The 19,242-nt window shown below is 47.2% G+C and overlaps 7 non-coding genes across 7 annotated transcripts; all 7 read right to left on the minus strand.

Annotated features, from left to right (window-relative positions):
- Positions 1–1,015: 1,015 nt before the first annotated feature.
- On the minus strand, positions 1,016–1,112 carry LOC129061302 (small nucleolar RNA SNORD116). The gene has a single exon (XR_008528134.1). It is a non-coding gene; the product is annotated as a small nucleolar RNA SNORD116 (small nucleolar RNA).
- Positions 1,113–1,668: 556 nt separating this feature from the next.
- On the minus strand, positions 1,669–1,765 carry LOC129061356 (small nucleolar RNA SNORD116). The gene has a single exon (XR_008528185.1). It is a non-coding gene; the product is annotated as a small nucleolar RNA SNORD116 (small nucleolar RNA).
- Positions 1,766–3,923: 2,158 nt separating this feature from the next.
- On the minus strand, positions 3,924–4,019 carry LOC129061347 (small nucleolar RNA SNORD116). The gene has a single exon (XR_008528176.1). It is a non-coding gene; the product is annotated as a small nucleolar RNA SNORD116 (small nucleolar RNA).
- A 2,654-nt stretch (positions 4,020–6,673) lies between these two features.
- Positions 6,674–6,769, minus strand: LOC129061350 (small nucleolar RNA SNORD116). Its single transcript, XR_008528179.1, has one exon. It is a non-coding gene; the product is annotated as a small nucleolar RNA SNORD116 (small nucleolar RNA).
- A 2,441-nt stretch (positions 6,770–9,210) lies between these two features.
- On the minus strand, positions 9,211–9,307 carry LOC129061351 (small nucleolar RNA SNORD116). The gene has a single exon (XR_008528180.1). It is a non-coding gene; the product is annotated as a small nucleolar RNA SNORD116 (small nucleolar RNA).
- A 559-nt stretch (positions 9,308–9,866) lies between these two features.
- LOC129061357 (small nucleolar RNA SNORD116) lies at positions 9,867–9,963 on the minus strand. Its single transcript, XR_008528186.1, has one exon. It is a non-coding gene; the product is annotated as a small nucleolar RNA SNORD116 (small nucleolar RNA).
- A 6,567-nt stretch (positions 9,964–16,530) lies between these two features.
- Positions 16,531–16,601, minus strand: LOC129061314 (small nucleolar RNA SNORD109A). The gene has a single exon (XR_008528145.1). It is a non-coding gene; the product is annotated as a small nucleolar RNA SNORD109A (small nucleolar RNA).
- Positions 16,602–19,242: the final 2,641 nt, after the last annotated feature.

The following is a 19,242-nucleotide window of genomic DNA, read 5'->3' on the forward strand; positions in this document are numbered from 1 at the left end:
CTCTGACGTGGTCACATGCTGGCACCAAATGGTAAATCTCAAGGCCTCTGAGAAAAATGGGAGACACTTGTGCCTTGACACAGCACCCTCCTGGGGAGGCTTTGACCTGGGAAGCTTCCAACCAGAGGGGAAAAATGACAAAGAAAATACTGACCAAGCCATTCAGACCAGAGATGGCTGGATGACAGCCACGGAACTCTTCAAAAATACTAGGAAAAATAATACTAACGCTACAAATTACAATGGAACCACTAAGTGAGCAAAGGTCAGAACCCAGAGACCACAATCAGCACGCTGACATCGTCCCTGTGAGGCACCCACAGTGTCCACCATCAAGGACAAGAGGGGTCCCTGAAATCTGATGACAGAGACGTCACAGGAGCACAGTGAGACAGTACATCCAATGGAACCACCCTACACACTATCCCCGTCCTCTCCTAGACCTTCCATTCCAATCAGGGCCATCGGCCATGACAGGGCCTTGATTCCAGGGCTAGAGGCTGAGCACAGTCCCTGGCTGACCACCTGGCATGGAAATGGGGTGACTAGTTGAATTAGAGATGCGGCCAGCTGCAGCACCCCTCGACCTTCCTCCCAGTCTTGTGGTGGCTCAGGGTCCTCATCTAGACAACAGGCAAGACAGATTCACAATGACCAGCACAGGAGCAAGAATCACAACCCATGAGAGCTGCATGTTTTGGGCTCAACACATAGAACACGAAGTGCTACATGGGAAGCGAGGCCCTGGAACAGACACATCAAGGCCACAGGGCCCATGGGCCACGGCCACAGCTACACTGCAGCACGGTCAGGACTAGAATATGTGCTCGTGGACGAGAAAAAAGCCTGGGCATTCGGGGAAGTACCACTGGTCATAAACACCCAACGTAGGACTTGAAAATACAAAAGGTCAGTGGGAGGCTCTCTGATGTTGAGGCCCTGGGTGGCATGTGCATGAGGATGACCGAGGGGCCGCTGTCCCTCGCCCCTGCCTGCCCTGGGCCCTCCACGTGCTGGGCCTCAGATCCGATGAGAACGACGACGGTTGGAGTTCTCACTCATTTTGTTCAGCTTTTCCAAGGAATGCAGTGTGAGGGGGTCATCACTGATCCGAGCACGCTCTGGGATGCATGACACTTGGGTGTGTCAGCCGGGGTGGCTTTCCTAATGAGTCAGTGACCTCAGTGTCATCTGGTGTCCTGGAGCACCCAGATCCCAGCCAAGGAGCAGGAGGGACAGTCCATCCACTCTCAGATAAGACTCAGCATAACCCTGGGGACGTGCGGGCAGGCTGCCCACATGAGGTCAATGAATTCCCGAAGCAAATGGCAGAATGTGGGTAAATCAAATCTCACCTTCCTGAGGGATCCACATGTACAGTGCAGACCCAGGGTCACACTCCATCCAGGACTCCCGAGCACCTCTGGACATCAAAGGAAAGGCAGGTGATCTCTTCATGGGCTGACGGCGAGCTTCCACGGCCACCCCACCTGGGAGGTGCAGAGAAATCACATGCACATCTGAGCAACACACTCAGAAACTAACACAATGAAAATACAACAGAGAGACTGCAGGTTCTGAAACGCTCATGTCCTGCGTGGAGCGTGCATGCGTGTGACCACGGGGCCGCTGTCCCTCGCCCCTGTCTGCCCTGGGCCTCCACGTGCTGGACCTCAGATCCGATGAGAACGACGACGGTTGGAGTTCTCACTCATTTTGTTCAGCTTTTCCAAGGAATGCAGTGTGAGGGGGTCATCATCGATCCGAGCACGCTCTGGGGCGCTGTGGAACTGACCAGGGCAGGCTGGGCCATCACTGGGTGAGCCCAAGATCTGAGGCCCCCACCACAGTGGAGAATGAAGGTCCAGGCCCCTGAGCAAGAGGGACAGCCCATCCACTCCTGGAGGAAAATCATGGGGCACACATGCACAGGATATCTCTATAGCAGGTCTATTACATCTAAAGTGATGGCCACAAACTACAACAGAGGGAACCTTACCTTCCTGAGGGATCCACACGCCTGGTGCACCCAGGGTCCCACTCCCTCCAGGACTCCTGAACACCTTCCACCCCCAAAGGAAGGGCAGGTTGTGTCTCTTCAGAGCTGACGGCGAGCCTGGCACAGCCCCTCCACCTGGGAAGTGTAGAGAGATACATGCACAGTTGAGACACTCACCCAGATTCTCAGGTAACAAGGTCCCTGCTAATGCTTCCCCCAGGTACACCTTGCCCCTGTCTGTCATGCACCTCTGTCCCTTAGGAGTGGCTGCGGGCGTGTGAGACACACCTATCGGACAGGCAGGTATGCCGGGGTGTGTGTGTGTGGTCGTGACAGAGGACTCAGCTCCTAAACAAGCACCACCTGGGACCAGATACATTAAATCCTGCCCAGCTTCTCCAAAAAGAAGATGAGGTCTTGAGAGAAAGCATGCGCACTTAATCAGGGACATTCCCTAAAAGTCTACAGACTCCTCTTCTGCAGCTTCTCCTTCTGAACAAGCACACCAACTGTACTCACACCCTCGCCATGACTGTAGATGTGGATGTTAACTTACGACATTTTGTCCACTTGAAAGACCACCCACATATGGGTGGCACCAATGGAATCTGGAAGAAGTAGCCTGTCTTAGTCTTCAGTGGCCAAATGAGTTCACATCAAGCAACTGAGCCTGATTTTCCTTTCACTCACCAGATAATCGGACAAAAACTGCTCTTCTTCATGCACCATGACCCTGGGTAGAAACCGACCAAAACCAGAGCACATGGCGTCCAGGAACCAGGCACCTGCTCACCCAGGGAGATTCAAGGTCCCGACCTCTATGGAAATGTTCCGATACTCGGTGGCCTTGACCAAAGGAGCCTCCTCACATTTGCAAGAGCAGGTCCTAGAAACGTAGCTCCGGTCACTACACACACTTGCGGTGTCAGGGAGCTCAGCATTGGAAGATTTCCATTTTGCATGACTAACTACCTGGATGCAAGAAGCGACCCGGCACTAGGCAGGTGATAACACAACGGATTTCACGAAGCTCAAGCACTCCTTTCACGAATGCCAGAAACAGCTGGAAAGAGAGGTTATATTCCAGGGGGAAAAAAGCAGCCCTTTCCGACGAACTCATCAGTCCCCGGTCTTGCACCTGGCAGCCAAGCACCCACATTCTGAGCCACCACACAGACTCCCAGGAAAAAGCTGGGCCATCAGAACAATCCTCAACTCCCGTAGCACCATATACACAGATCCTACAGCCATCTCTGTGGACAGCAACTGGCAGCCTCATCAGGGCCGAGAGACATCCCTGGGAAGCTAATGATCACATCGGAGTAAACAGAGATGGCACATCCCATGGAATCACACACCAACCTGTCTCTTGGTGACCTTCCTTCCTGACCAAGGCCATCTGCCACTACAGGGTCTCCACTGCGGGTGCCCACCATGCTGGACAAGTACGTTACAAATAGGAATTTCCAACTGCAGAACCACAGCCTGAGCATCTTCGATCGGCCACCAACACCTTGGGGAACTCAAAATTCCTCACCAAGTCCAAAGCCAAGAATAGGTATCGCGGCCTGGCCGGTGCGGGGCTCTGATCAGAAGCCACAGAATCTTTGTTCTTAGAGCCAAAGCCGCAGCATCAGGGGATTATGCTGAAGCAGAAACCAGCCTGCACAGATCCATGGAGTGAGTTAACTGGGCCAAGGCCAATGCCATGCTCTCCTAGGACTAAAGAGCTAGAGGGCCACCACACCAAAAAGACTAGACATTCAAGTAAGACTCGTACATTCATGGACCAAATGATAGCAATAGAGCCCCTGACCCTCACAAGTATTCGCTCAAAAGCTGATGTGCTGGGTGGTGCGTGCAGGAATGTGACCAAGGGGCTGCTGTCCCTCACTGCTACCTGCCCAGGGACCCCCCACGTGCTGGACCTCAGATCCGATGAGAACGACGACGGTTGGAGTTCTCACTCATTTTGTTCAGATTTCCAAGGAATGCATTTTGATGGAGTCATCATCGATCCGAGCACGCTCTGGGACCTAGGATGTGTTTGCAAGGCCGGCTGGGTGGCTCATTTAGTGAGCTCGTGACCTCAGATTCCTCCCCTGGCCTGGAGCATCCAGATCAAGGTCACTGAGCAAGAGGGACAGTCCATCTACTCTCAGAGTGAGACCTGGCATAACCCTGGGGACATGTCGAGAGGCTGCCACAGGTAGGTCTGTGAATTCCTCATGCAATGGGAGAAATCAGGTCAGAGGAATGTTTACCTTCCGGAGCCATCCACAGGCACGGGGCACACCAAGGGACACACCAAGGGACACACTCCGTCCAGAACTCCCGCACGGCTCCAGCCATCAAAGGAAAGGCAGGTCGTCTCTTCCTGGCTGACCACAAGCCTTGCACGGCCCTCCACCTGGGAAGTGTAGAGAAATCACATGCACATTTGAGAAACTCACCCGGGATCTCAGGTAACAAGTTCGAGGCCAACCCTCTCCCCCTGGGTAAGCCTTGCCCTGTCTGTCATGCGCCTCTGTCCCTTAGGAGTGACTGCAGGTGTGTGTGACACCATAAGGTAGGCAGGTAAGCAGGGGTGTGTGCATGGTCCTGTGCAGAGCACGCAGCTCCTGAACAAGCACAACTTACACCCGGATCCCTGCGTCTCAAAAAAGATGACGAGGCCTTGAGAGAAAGGATGCAAACTCATCAGGGAGACTCCATGACAGTCTACAGACTCCTCCTTTCACGGCTGTTCCTTCTCAACAAATCGCACCAAGTCTACGTGCACCCTCTTCCTGACTGTGACTGCGATGTCACCTTGGACACTGTGCCTTTGCAAGCTGTCACAGGTAAACCACACTTGATAAAAATCAGCGAATTCCAGAACAAAACCGCCACATACAGGTGACACCCATGGCACCTGGCAGAAGTGGCCTGTCTTAGTCTTCAGTGGCCAAATGAGTTCAGGCCAAGCGAATCTTCGATCCAACTAAGCCTGGTTTCCCTTCCATTAGTGAAGAAACTGGAGAGAAATGGCTCCTTTTCACCCACCATGACCCAGGGTGGAAATCGACTGAAACTAGGGCACAGTCCCTTCCTGAGACCGGGCATTTCCTCCTCCAGGGAGATTCAAGGCCCTCAAACATTAGAACTCCTGGCAGCCTTGACCAAAGAAGCATCTTCCTGCCTACAAGGCACAGCCCCCAGAAAAGTGGCCTCAATCTGTACACCCAATGTGCAGTGACCCCGTAAGAAATGTTGATTGGCCCCAAGGGGTGTGGCTCAGTGGACTGACTGCAGCCTGCAAACCAAACGGTCGCCGGTTCGATTCCCAGTCAGGGCACATGCTGGGTTGCGGGCCAGGTCCCTACTGGGGAGCACTGAAGAGGCAACCACACGTCAATGTTTCTCTCTTCTTCTGTCTCTCTCTCTTCCCCTCTCTCTAAAAACAACAAATGCTGATTGGACGTAAGTAAGTAACCTGAGATTCTACAGATGACCCTCACCTTCACAGGTGCATAGGACTGCAGAAACCTCGAATTCCCCATTTGCGAAGACAAGAGCAGAAATGGAAATTAAAACACATCGCTCACACACACACACACACACAAAAAGTGACGCCGTTCCAATGGTCTCGTCAGTCCTGACAGCCCAGTACGCACACTCTGGGCCATCCCTACAAGCTCCCAGGGAAAAAGCTGAGCCATCAGAAGATGTGAGACACCAGTGGCAGCAAAATCCAACCCGCCAGTACAAATACTTTGACCACAACATCCCCAGGCCTTGACAGTGCAAAAGTCAAGCGGAATGTCCTACTAAGTAGTGAGAAGTGGGCGTGGCCAGCTGGCCTGCGGTAATCAGCCACTGAACCTCTCAGGGAGCTAAAACCAGGATCACTGGGCGCCACTGCTGAGAAATGAAGACTCAGAACAATCTTCAAACCCCACAGCATCACACACACGGATCCCACAGCCTCCCCCTGCAGGCAGCAGTCGGCAGCCCCATCAGGGCCAGGAAACATCCCTGTGAAGCTGATGACTCTGTTGGAGCCAACAAAGGCAGCACATCCTGTGGAATCACACACGGACCTGTCCCACAGGAGACCTTCCTTCCTGGACCAGACCATCAGCCACTACAGGGTCTTCATGGCGCGGCTCACAACACAGCCCAGTTGATGGTGCCCACCGTGCTGGGTGAGTACGTTACAAATAGGAATCTCCCACTGCAGCACCATCTGCAACTGGACACCTACGCATTGGGGATCTCAGACGTCCTCACTGAGTCCAAAGGCAATAGCAGCTACAGCTACTGCTACTGCCAGGCCAAGGTTCTGATCGGAAGCCATGGAGTCTTGTTCTTTGGCGCCACAGCCAGACCATCAGGGAGGGAAATTCTGAACCAGAAACCTGGCTAGTGTAGGTCCAAGCCATGAGCTCAACTGGGTCTAGACCAATGCCACAGTCTTCTAGTCCCCAGTCAAAAATACTAAAGGGCCACCACACCACCAAAGACCGGCCATTCAAACGGACCTTTGGATTCATGGACACCCAATGATAGTACCAAAGCCACTGGCCATCGCAAGAATGCACTTGAAAGTTGACACTGTGGGTGGTGTGTGCATGAGTGTGACCAAGGGGCAGCTGTCCCTGTCTCCTGCCTGTCCTGGGGCCCCCACGTGCTGGACCTCAGATCCGATGAGAACGACGACGGTTGGAGTTCTCACTCATTTTGTTCAGATTTCCAAGGAATGCATTGTGAGGGGGTCATCATCGATCCGAGCACGCTCTGATACGCTGGATAATTTAGCAAAGCAGGCTGGGCAGTTCACTGGGTGAGTCAATGTCCTCCAGTGGCCTGCAGGAGCAGGATCCAGATCCTGGCCACTAAGCAAGAGGGACACACAGTCCGCTCTTGGAGGGAAACCCCATGTGCCTTTCGGGACACCCGAAAAAGACATCTTTAAAAAAATTTGATAAGTGATGGCTGAATTGGGAGTAGAGGAACGCTTACCTTCCTGAGGAACCCCCAAGCGAGGGGCTCGGTTAGGGCGACACCTCCTCTGGGACCCCTGGGGACTGCAGTCATCCAGGGAGACAGGGGTCTTCATTTCTGGGCTGACGAAGACCCCTGCACTGCAGCTCCATCTGAGAAGGCAACGCAAACCATATGTGCATTAGAGTAATGTACTCAGGTCCTCTGGTTGTTAATCCATGACATCCTCTCCCCTTTTAGCAGGGCTTCCATCTGATTGTCACCTACGTCTGTCCCTCCTGAAGGCTTGTGTGACGCCATGCATGTAGGTCTGTAAATATGTTGTGCATGTTCATGGGCAGAGGAATCCTCATCTGAACACGCAATCCCTGGGCACTGATAGCTACTGATAATGTCTGCCCGCCATCGAAGGAAGACCCATCTCTTCAAAAAATGTCAAATAGGCAACTTTTTTACCTGAAGGGGCCTCCGCAATGTGCCAAGGACCCCCTCTGCAATACCCACTCCTGCACCAAAGTACACACCGATCCTTCACACACGCTGCTGCAGACTGTGCAGGTGAAGCCAACCTGAACACTGTGGCCAACACACACTCACAGGGACGTGCGCTTGAAGGAAACACATCGACCGAAGAGAAAATGAACACTGACAATACACCTGGTGTGGAGAGCACACCAGCCACACAGGCCTGAGTTCACAGAATGGGGACACATGACGTCAGCTGGGTCACGTGTTCATGCGCAGTGAGCCAAAGGCCCTCAGGGGGACAAAGTGAAACCAGAGCTCCTCGGGGTCTTCACCCACTGTGACTCAGAAAGCGAACACAATGGAAACCAGGCCACGTTGACATGCAGAGACCGACATTTCCCACACAGATAAATTCAAGGCTCTGGCATTCAAGAAACATTCAAATACTAAGGGTTCGTTGTCGTAAGCAGCATGGTGAGTCCCTCCAAAGCAGGCCACCCTGGGCAGCCGTGACCAGCAGGGAGCAGGGTCATATAGATTTCCACTCTGCATGTGGCGACCCCATGAGAGTCAAGGTTATGACACCTCCTTCCACACGGGAGCTCTGCCCTTGACCTCACAGAGCTCCAAAGACCATCCACAGAACAGGAGGAAGACTTACAATAAAATACAAGATACATTTTCCAAGGCAGAAACCTGTTCAGGGCTGTGTGCCGGGATCTTAGGGCTCACAGGCTCCAACGTGCCCACCGACTGGCAGCAAATGTTAAATCTGAATCCCTGGAGGAGGATTCTTCACCCTGGCAGGAGATTTACCAGATCGAAGTGCTAGTCGGGAGGGTACTGGTTACCTGGCTCAGGTGGAAACCTCCTACCAGGGTGAGAAAGGGCCAAGGGAGAACTGGCCCTCAACTCAAACGGGAAATTGGCGTAGGGGGCCGCTGGGCCGCGCCGAAGACACTAGGAACGAAACCACAGATGTCGCTGTTCTGGAATTGATTCAGTAAGTGAAGAAGGGTCAGACAAGGCAACATCACAGGCAGGAACACTGACGCTTTCACTGCTGGCCGCCCCCACGCACAGTCTGCCCCATCGCAGCCCTGAGAGGTCCCTGAGAGCCGATGATGATGACGTCAGCAGAGACAACGGGACGGCAGAACCCACGGAAGCCCTGGAACCACACGATGACCTGTCATTTCATTCCTCTCCAGACCATTGGTCACCACTGTGGCTTTATTGCAGATCTGGGATCACAGCACAGCCCCTGCTTGGCCACGCCGGGCGAGCCGCTGGATCAGCGGAGCTGCCCTCTGCAGCACCAGAGCCCTCCGCCGCTCTGTCCCCGCCCCATTCACAGCGTAGTTGCCATTTCTGCTCCCACACAAAAGTCAAAGACAGGTTCCAAAATGCCAGCCCTAGAGCTCTAATCAGCTATCGTGGAAGCTCCTGCTCTTACGCTCCACACAAAAAACCCCAAGAGCTACGTCTGAAGCAAGAATCTGGCCATGGTCTCAATGGGCCAGCGCCACAGCCACGCTGTTGCAGTGTTAGGACTAGAGTACGTGCTAGTTGACAAGATAAAATGACTAGCCATTGACCTGAACACCACCGATCATAAACACCTACCTAAAGATGTGAAAATACGGACAGTCAGTCAGGAAGCTCTTAAGTTGAGGCCTTGGGTAGAGCGTGCATGCGTGTGACCGAGGGGCCGCTGTCCCTCACTCCTGCCTGCGCCCTAGGCCCCCCCACGTGCTGGACCTCAGATCCGATGAGAACGACGACGGTTGGAGTTCTCACTCATTTTGTTCAGCTTTTCCAAGGAATGCATTTTGAGGAACTCATCATCGATCCGAGCACATTGTGGGATGCAGGAAATTCAGGAAGGCAGAATGGACAGGCCAATGGGTAAACCAATGACCTCAGAGCCCTCCAGGAGCGTGAGACACCCAGATCCGAGTTACTGAGGAAGAGGGACACTCCATTCTCGGAGCAAATCCCCATGTGCCACCAGGGATGTGTGGACAAGACACCACTCTAGCAAGGCTATTAAATAATAAACAGAAGGACAAAACTTGGGGCAGAGGAAATCTTACCTTCCTGAGGGATCCATGGGCACAGTGAACACCCAGGGACACAATCCCTCCAGGACCCCCGAGCACCTCCGGCCACCAAAGCAAAGGCAGGTCGTCTCTTCATGGCTGATGGCGAGCTTCCACGGCCACTCCACCTGGGAAGTGTAGAGAAGTCACATGCACATCTCAGCACTGTACTCAAGACACTGACACAATGAAAATGTAACAGCGAGGCTGCAGATTCTGAAATGCTGAGGCCCTGGGTAGAGCGAGTATGAGTGTGACCGAAGGTCAGCTGCCCTGCCCTCTCTCCTGCCTGCCCTGGGCCTCCACGTGCTGGACCTCAGATCCGATGAGAACGACGACGGTTGGAGTTCTCACTCATTTTGTTCAGCTTTTCCAAGGAATGCAGTGTGAGGGGGTCATCATCGATCCGAGCACGTTCTGAGACTTAGGATGTGTTAGCAAGGCTGGCTGGGCAGCTCGCTTAGTGCGACAGTGGCCTCAGCGTCCTACTCTGGCCTGGGGAATCCAGATCCCAGCCACTGAGCGGGAGCAACACTCCATTCACTCGTAGAGTGAGACTCAGCATAACCCTGAGGACATGAGGACAGGCCGCCACAGGTAGTTCTATGAAATCCCAATGCAAGTAGCAGAACCTAAGCTGGAGAAATGCGTACCTTCCTGAGGGATCCACGGGCACAGTGCACACTCAGGGACACGCTCCCTCCAGGCCTCCCAAGTACCTCTGGTGATGAAAGGAAAGGTGTTTCATCTTTTCATGGTTGACAGCGAGCCTTGCACAGCCACTCTACCTGGGAAGTGTAGAGAAATCACATGTACTTTTGAGCAACGTACCCAGGTCCTCAGGGAACAAGATCCACGTCAGACTTCCCTCAGGCAAGCCTCACACCTGTCTGTCACGCACCTCTGTCCCTTAGAAGTGAGTGCAGGCATGTGTGGCCCAATGAGATAGGCAGGTGCAAAGGTATGTGTGCACATGTGGTCCTGATAGAGGACTCAGTACCTGAACAAACACACCTGATGCCCAGGTGCCTAGCATCACGCCCTGCTTCTGACCAACAAAATATGGGGCTCTAAAGACAGGCTCTAACTCTGACCTCACGAAACTTCTAAAGTAATCTATGGGCTCCTCCGCAGTTGCTCCTTCTGAGCAAATAACACCCATTCTATGCACGGCTCCTCCTGACTGTGAATGGGATGGCCCCTTGCATGTTGTCTCTCTGCAGCCTCCACACGTGAACTGCACTTGATGGAAACCCACCAACCACCAAAACAACAGAGCTCCAACGTAAAGGCTGGCAACTTACAGTGGCACAGGGACAACACTGCCCTCGATCTGAGGTGGCCAAGTGACTTCTGGCCATACACCCATTCCTGCTAACTAAGCCAAACTCCCCCAGGAGGACACCTAGGATTATCCGTGGCCTTCACTCACCATGACCCTCAAACACAGGAGGCAGTTATCACGGATCTGGACACATTCCACGATGCAGGAACACTCAGGACGGCCAGCTCAGTGGGTCTCCTTGGGCTCAGTGACATCCCAGTTCCTCAGAAGCCTCAGAATCCCGATCCAAGGCAGTGAGCAAGTGGAACTGTTCACCTGCTGTTGGAGTGAGGTCCCCACATACCACTGGAGACACACCTATAGTTCTTTCTAGCAGGTCTATGAAGTCTTCAAGCAAATGGCAGAACTTGGGGCCGTGGGAGGCTTACTTTGTGAGCAATCCCAGAGCATGGTTCACACCCAGGACTATAGTTTTTCCAAGACATCCAAACATCTCCAGTCATTGAAGAACGGAAAGGTCATCTTTTGTTGGCCAATGGAGAGCCTTGCTTGTCATGGCCACCGGCCCAGTTCAGAGAAATCATGCATGCTTGAGAAAGTTACTTCAGGACAGGTCCCATGAAGATCAGTCATAAACAATACCTCAATGGTGCCAACTTGTTATGTTACGTCCTTCACGTCCCTTGGCAAGCCCTGATGGGAGCAGGGCACATTCCCATTCAGCAATCTTGGTGTTCCTCCACCCGAGGGCTTCGTTACAGTGACTTCTAAGGAAGTTCAAGCACAATTTGTTAAAGTAAAGTCTTCTTGACTGGTACGCAAAACCATTATGAAATAGACTCAAATATCAGATGTACATGCATCTGAGGTATCTTTATGGAGCATAGCCTTAAACATTTGAATTTTTATCAATTGCAACATGGGATACAACATATTCCCATTCCTCATTATGTTTATATTACAAAGGATAAATGATCATATGTTAACATAAATGAATGTGAACATAAATGTAATGTTTTCATGTTTTCAAAGGAAATTTCTGTGCAATTATTAGGTGCCCAACGATGTCATTTGACAGTCTTCAAGAGCCACACGCCTCTGACAAACAACTTCTACCACAAAAAACCCAGGAGGAGGCTGATGGTCTAATTTCCAGGGTTGCCACAGTACAGCACAGTAACATAAGCAATCAACTTGAGAAACGTTCACCAGCACATCTGAGCTAACAACATAAACTTAAAACTGTCAATTGAAATTATCCAGGTAAAGGAAAAGGAAGAAAATTACCCTAAAAGTCCTGTGAGGGGACCATCAAATACACTGACATAAGTATAGTAAGTGTCACAGGAGATGAGAGAATGGAGCAGAAAGCATAGTTTAAAGAGCAATGGTCCAAACTTCCCAAAATTGATGGAAAATGATAATCTACTATACAGGCAGTCTAGTGAACTCCATGTAGGATAAACTCAAAAAGATCTACACCAAGACACACTAATGGAATTGTTAAAAGCAAAGAAAACCTTCAAAGCAACAACAGAGAAGTGGCCCCTCACAGTCAAGCATTCCTCAATAAGATCCACAAATAATTTCTTAGCAAAAAAAAAAAAAAGAAAGAAAATGGAGGCCAGGAGGCAGAAGGATGACACATTCAAAGTCCTGAAACAAAAAGGCATTTGACTAGGAATTCTTCATTTGACAAAAATTCCCTGCAAAAATGGAGGATAAATTAGGACATTCTCAGATTAATGAAAACAGAATGATCTTTGATAGCAGATTTGCCCTACAACAAATGCCAGAGAGAAGCCTTGAAGCTAAAATAAACAACAAACAGTAACTTGAATCTGTCAAGAAATAAATAGTGACAATAAAGGTAGCTACTCAGGAAAAATATAAAAGCCAATATTTATGTGTTTTTGTAACTTCTCTTTTTTCCTACAATATTTTAAAATAACTGCATAAAAATAATAATAAGTCTATGGTCATGAGTATATATGTATAAGAGTATAACCTATGCCAATGACAACAAAAATGGAAAATAGGGCAATATGAAACAAAGATTTTATATATTACTGATATTAAATTGCTACTGATTGAAATAGGTTGTTATAAATTAAGATGTTAATTGTTATCTCTAGGGCAACTACTAAGAACATAACTCAGAAAAGTATATTTAAAAAACAAGAAAATAAAGCAATTAAGATAGTACACTAAATTATATCTCTTTTAACACACACACATAATAAAAGGAAGAATTAAAGACAAAACAACACATAAGACACAGAGAGAAAATGGCAAAATGGCAAAATCCTTCTTTATCAATGATTACAATAAATGTAAATGGTTTAAATTTATAAGTAAAAGGCAGAGATTGGTGAAGTAGATTTAAAAAGATTAAAAAGTGGGCAGAGCAGGGGAAAGTGGTGGCACAAAAATGAAAACCAATATATTTAATAAAAAAGATTATAAAAAACAATTACAGTATATGTGATCTACAAGAGACACACTTCGCACTCAAAGACACAAATTGGTTGAAAGTAAAAGCATTGAAAAATAAATTTCATATACATAGTAACCAAAAGAGATCGGGGAATAGCTATACTAACATCAAACAAAACAGTCTCTAAACAAAAATTGCTCTAAGAGTCAATTATAAATTAATAAAAGGCCAAACCATTAAGAAGATATAACCAGTATAAATACATACACACCTACAATAAAGTCACAAAGAATTTAAAGCAAAATTGTACAGAGCTGAAGATATAGACAATTCCACAATAATACTTGGATAGTTCAATATCCCACTTTCATTAATGAATCGAACAATTAGAAGTTCATCATAAGGTAATAGAGGATTTGAACAACACTATAAATCAATTATACCTAAGAGACATATGCAAAACATTTCACCTAACAGCAGTAGAACCCACATTTTTCTCAAATGCACACAAGGCTCTTTCCAGAACTGGCCAGATAAAAAACTCAAAATAAGTCTAAATAAATTTAAAACAATGAATTCATACAAAGTATATTCATTGACTATAATAGAATTAAATTAGAAAGCAGTAAAAGAGGGAAATTTTTTTAAAAATCACACATCTGGAAATTAAGAACCACTCCTAATAAAAAAATCAAATAAGAAATCTCAAAGCAACTTATTAAATGTTGGCGATGAATGGAAATAAAAACACAACGTTCATTCCTTAATCTTACTCCATAAGAAACTAGAAAAATACAGCAACCCAAACATAAAGCAAGAAAAAATATAAGAATAGTGAAAATGCAAAAAAGATTAAAGATTGAAATAACCAACTAAATAAGTAATAAAATGAATGAAAACAAAAACTGATTCTTTGAAAAATTCAACAACATTCACAAAGCTAGACTGATCAGAGGTAAAAATGAGAAGGGTCAATTCTCTAAAATCACAAATGAACACAGAGACATTGCAACGGACTTCAAAGAAATAAAAAGGTTTATAAACAATACTATGAACAAGCGTATGCCAACAAATTAAATGACCCAGACGAAAGGAACCAATTCCAAAAACAACACATGAACAATAACTCAAGAAGTAATACAAAGCCGGAATAGACCCTGTTACGCTTCAAATGTTTTGTGTCCCCACAAAATGCATACGTTCAAATTCTAACTCCTGAACAAGCAGGTACTGGGGTGGTCTAAAAGTTCGTTTTGTTTTCTCCATACAATGGCTCTGCTCATGCTTAGTTGTTTTTCACTTCATTTGAAACAATTTTGTTAGATTGTGTTGTGATAGCTGTCACATCAGCCTGCATTTTAAAAAAACTAATGGAAGAATGTATGCAACAGTTTTGGCAAAACATGCTTTATTATTTCAAGAAAGGTAAAAACCCAGGTGAAATGCAAAAAAAAAAATTTGGTGCACGTAGAAGGTGCTGTGACTGATCGAACACGTCAAAAGTGGTGTGCAAAGTTTATTGGTACTACTGACGTGTTGACCAAATACTCCGTTGCCGTGGGGCTGTCTTGGGCATTGGAATATGTTTAGCGGCAGCCGTGGCCTCTACCCACTGGAAGTCAATAGGGGGAGATAACCGACATACTCAAAATACCCAGATCAATAAAGTTACCGGTGACAATGAAAAATGTGGCTTTTTATTTATGGAAAAAACAAACAAAATTTTTGGCCAACCCAGTATTTGTTGGTAGGGCATAAAACACTATTGGAATAAAGTTTTTGACAAAAACTTTGTGAAAGAAAAACTGAATTCATAACTTCTTAAAATATTAAACACCACACCCTGGCTGGTGTGGCTCAGTAGACTGAGTGCAGGCTGGAGAACTAAAGGGTCGTTGGCTCAATTCCCAGTCAGGGCACAGGCCTGGGTTGCAAGCCAGGTCCCCAATAGGGGGCACATGAGAGGCAAAACCACCTATTGACGTCTCTCTCCCTCTTTCTCCTTCCCTTCTCCTCTCTCTCTAAAAATAAATAAATAAAATATTTAAAAATATATTAAACACTAAGCATCAGGTGACACAACCTTTCACATTTTCACAACAAAGAATATATAGACCCTTGTTCTTATTGATGGATGTTTCCATTTTAACAAGAAATAATGTCTAATGATCTAATAAATGAAATTAATTCTCTTTCCACTTGACTGCCCCAAACTAATAACCTTTGTGGGGCCAATGCAGTGCGGAATATTGAACTTTTTTGTTGTTCAGAAGAAAATTAAATGCTTTGTGGTTCTTATTCAGTTCCAATCTTCATGATCTCAGAAAGAGCTCATAATATTTAACATACAGTTTTCCACATCAAAAAAGCTAATTAAAGTCAAATCTTAATGATAAGTACCAATGATCGATAATGATGTTATAGATCTGATCAAGATGATGGAATATGATGCCCTTAAATATAGGTCAACATTCTGACACCATCATAATTCCTTAAGGAAACTCCCAAATGTAGCTTATTCTCAGAAAAGCATATTTCACTGAAATGTGGAATTATTTTAAAAAATCAACAATTTTTCAAAATCCTACATAGGCCAGTCTACCCCAAACTCATATAAAGTAAAATTTAAAATTCAGAAATAAGGGTGTAGATACTCACCACAAAAATTACCCATTATGAAGACACCTCTCCTCCAGGAAATCACTGAGGAGAGGAACACAGAGACCTCAGGAGGTCGCGTGGAGCACAAGGCAGACATCGATGTCAAAGGCTCCTGGGGTAGCTCCTCACCTCTGCTCCCTCAAGTGGGGGACCTTATCCAGCTCTGCTGCCTCGGAAAAACATGGCGGAACAAAAGCAAGGATATAATCTCAGAACATACTCCACAGCAGAAATGACAAAGCACTAAAATCGATTCCACTGTCAATACATGACATAGGCATGCGGGATCCCTTCTTTTCCCCCAATACTAATGAGACTTTCAGCATCCACCAAAATTGCTGTCCCCTTCCTCATTCAGTATTTTTCACTTTCTCATTCATGACTCCAGAACTTATTTCCTGTATACAAGGATCTCTCTACAACTCTGTGTTCCAAGTGAGCAACATGGAGCCAGGCCTGGATCCCTGGTCACACGCAGCGGCTCACGCTGCCTCACTAGCTGGGACGCTACAGACGATGCTGTCACCGAGGGGTCACCAAACACAGCCAGGCTCTGAGAGTCTTCCTGGTCCAGTTTGAGGACCACTCATCTGGCCCTCAGACTGACATCTGGAACGGGTCCCTCAGCACCCTCAGCCAACTGTGCTTGCTCATCAGTGATCCAGCAGCACCCTGCCCATGAACACGCATGTCCTCAACAGCCCGGCCCCCGTGGAGCAGGCTGGCTTCCTGCTGCCTTCTGCAGAAACCGCAGTAAATGTGCAGTGGACATTCTAAACATAGACTTCAAAAAGCGATTTTTCTTTAATAAAGGAAAGAATCGGCCCTGGCTGGTGTGACTCAATGAACTGAGCACAGGCCTGCGGACTGAAGGGTTGTAGGTTCCATTCCCAGTCAGGGTACATGTCTGGGTTGTGGGCCAGTTTCCCCAGTAGAGAGCACACAATAGGCAACCACATAGTGATGTTTTTCTCCCTCCCTCCCCCTCGCTCTAAAAATAAATAAAATCTTAAAAAAAGAAAGAATGAAAAGTGAAGATTCCTTTAATAAAGCAGGCAACACCTCTGGGGGCTAAAAATCTATGATAAAAATACTCTCCACTGAGCCTTGGAAGACTGGGCCTGGAGAATTTCAAGACCTGACATCGTTGGCTACAACACACACAAGCAACTTCAAAAGCACCCGAGAGCTGCTCACCTCTCTTCCCTGAAGTATGGGAACGGGTCCACCCTTCAACCTGCAGCAAAACATCAAAGAACGAAAATCAGATCAGAAAACGCAGGACATGCATTAAAGAGTTAAGCACAAGAGTTGGTTCTCTTGTCGTTATTTATCATACAGGCATCCCCACACTTCCAGTGTCGCCACACAAATCAGAGCTGCTTGTTTCTTTAGCACCTTTGGCATTTCATTGCGACACTTACTGATCCTCTGAATTCTTCACTCTGCAATAGTCAGTAATCCCTTCTACCACGTTATGCAAATTAGGGACACAGCGATTTTATCTTTGAGAAATTCTAAAGCTGTAATCCATCAAGTGAAGACTTTATGAGAATGTTCGGGGAGGGGGAAAAGGAAGGACATATGGTAGGGGTGCTGTGAGACACATATTCTAGAAGAATTTTGAAAATGTGTAACAGTATATACAAGCTGGCCGAACAATGGTAAGAATACAAAAACAAACAAAAAAAACCCAAAACACATGTGAATTTCATTAGTTAAATGGAAGTTATACAAAGAACCAACTGGAAAAGGACCATTAGATGGGTCAGACCTAAGAGGAGATGAAGTGAGCATGATCCTTCTTAAAATTTTACTAATTTCTCATTTAATGACTTTTACCTAAACCCTGAATGAATTCAGTTTTCATGTCTTAGTACTTTGGAACATTGCCTCAGTGATATTAACATGTTTGAAGACTAGCCCTGGCCAGTGTGGCTCAGTTGGCTGGAGCATCATCCCGAAGACCAAAGATTCACGGGATTGATTCCTGGTCAGGGCACATACAGTTTCCATCCCCAATCAACGCACACACAAGAAGGCAACAGATCCATGTTTCTTTCTCTCTTCCTTCCTCTCCCTCTCAAAAGCAATGAAAATGTGCTCAGGTGAGAATTAAAAAATGTACGTGTATGTTTGAAGACTAAAGGCTACCTTTTGTTTTGGAGTATGTCGCTCAACTTGAGTCAGATGTTTCCTCATAGATTAACGTTCATGCACTTGGGCCTGAGGTGTTACGGGCATGAGTGTTATCCTCACTGTCTCCAATGAGTGACAGCAGATTTCACACCCCTGTAGGAGATCCCACCTCCTAATTCTGGTAGTGTCTGCCAGGTTTTCCATATGGAGTTATTTTCTCTTTGTAACTGAGAAGTATTTTATGAAAGAAGTAAGTGCAAGGTATAAAAAGCATCCTGTTTCACCTCAAATTTTCTTCCAGAAGTTGTAGCTTCCTTTGATGCTTCCTGGTTTCAGCAGCTATTTTGATTATTGCTGAATGTTCATTTTTAGTATCCTATCATTACCTTCATCTTCTGTTGTAGAAAACTTTACTTTTTACCCTCCTTACCCATTCGGTCATTCATTCATTTATTCATGTTCGTTTAATCACATTATAAATATCTTACCATCATTAATTGTTACATCATCTTTGAAGAGATTTATCACATCTGAACAGCCGCAAATCGTGTCAGAGTCAAAGCTGGAGGTGGCCCACAGCTGGGTGTCCCCCTGGCCTCTGTCACAGACACAGCCTTACCCATCTGTCACTGCTCTCCCCTGCTCTTACCTTCCTCCAGTATCCACCACACTCCAGAGCCCAGCTGCGAGTATCGTATATAGTCCGTTTCCCTCCGAACACCAGGAGATAAAAAGGAGAAGTTAGAAAAGCACAGCACATTCCTTACTTTATAAACCACGCACATTTATAAATACATTTTAGCCACTGCTGTGACATACTCAGGTACCTGTATCTTAAATCCCCTGCTTATGATTTTGGCCAACATTTGAGTAGGGAGAACTGGGGGAAAATGAACTGGTTGTAGCAAACATTCAAAGGGGGTAGATAGTTTAGAATCGAGACCACACGGCTACAACTTACAATTAGAAACAATATTCCAACGGATTGTGACATCCGCATTTATACCGTTTGGGGGCTGCCTGTTCACTCGGAGATCCTCATTGGCTTCCCCGCTGTGGTCTGCAGCACGTATCTGGGCACAGCCGGTCCCTTCCATTTAATGACGCTCCTCTTGATGGACATTTCTTTTGGACTTTGGTCTGTGTCCCCACAGCATTCTAGGGC

This window comes from Pteronotus mesoamericanus, unplaced genomic scaffold (assembly GCF_021234165.1).
Source record: "Pteronotus mesoamericanus isolate MK-2021 breed Mesoamerican mustached bat unplaced genomic scaffold, CSHL_Meso_final scaffold_582, whole genome shotgun sequence".
NCBI classification, from domain to species: Eukaryota; Metazoa; Chordata; class Mammalia; order Chiroptera; family Mormoopidae; genus Pteronotus; species Pteronotus mesoamericanus.